Source organism: Arachis ipaensis, chromosome B7 (assembly GCF_059453495.1).
Source record: "Arachis ipaensis isolate K30076 ecotype BB chromosome B7, ASM5945349v1, whole genome shotgun sequence".
NCBI classification, from domain to species: Eukaryota; Viridiplantae; Streptophyta; class Magnoliopsida; order Fabales; family Fabaceae; genus Arachis; species Arachis ipaensis.
Genome location: NC_142442.1, coordinates 63,518,402 through 63,519,206, shown reverse-complemented (window position 1 = coordinate 63,519,206; position 805 = coordinate 63,518,402). Strand labels below are relative to the sequence as shown.

The 805-nt window shown below is 40.0% G+C and overlaps 1 non-coding gene across 1 annotated transcript; it reads right to left on the bottom strand.

The window, feature by feature from the left end:
* Nucleotides 1–249: 249 nt before the first annotated feature.
* Nucleotides 250–357, bottom strand: LOC148552817 (small nucleolar RNA R71). The gene has a single exon (XR_015893516.1). It is a non-coding gene; the product is annotated as a small nucleolar RNA R71 (small nucleolar RNA).
* Between the last annotated feature and the right edge of the window lie 448 nt (nt 358–805).

The window sequence follows — 805 nt, the reverse complement described above, 5'->3', positions numbered from 1 at the left end:
CAAAACTGTAAGTTTCATGGACTTCCATCTGAAGATCCTTTTCAGTTCTTAATTGAATTCTTACAGATATGTGATACTGTTAAGACTAATGGAGTAGATCCTGAAGTCTACAGGCTCATGCTTTTCCTTTTTGCTGTGAGAGACAGAGCTAGAATATGGTTGGATGCTCAACCTAAACATAGCCTGAACTCTTGGGATAAGCTGGTCACGGCTTTCTTAGCCAAGTTCTTTTCTCCTCAAAAGCTCAGTAAGCTTAGAGTGGATGTTCAAACCTTCAGACAGAAAGAAGGAGAATCCCTCTATGAAGCTTGGGAGAGATACAAGCAACTGACCAAAAAGTGTCCTTCTGACATGCTTTCAGAATGGACCATCCTGGATATATTCTATGATGGTCTGTCTGAATTAGCTAAGATGTCATTGGATACTTCTGTAGGTGGATCCATCTACCTAAAGAAAATGCCTGCAGAAGCTCAAGAACTCATTGACATGGTTGCTAATAACCAGTTCATGTACACTTTTGAAAGGAATCCTGTGAATAATGGGACGCCTATGAAGAAGGGAGTTCTTGAAATTGACACTCTGAATGCTATATTGGCTCAGAATAAAATATTGACTCAGCAAGTCAATATGATTTCTCAGTCTGAATGGAATGCAAGCTGCATCCAACAGTACTCAAGAGGCATCTTCTGAAGAAGAAGCTTATGATCCTGAGAACCCTACAATAGCAGAGGTAAATTATATGGGTGAACCTTATGGAAACACCTATAACCCCTCATGGCGAAATCACCTAAATTTCTCATGGAAG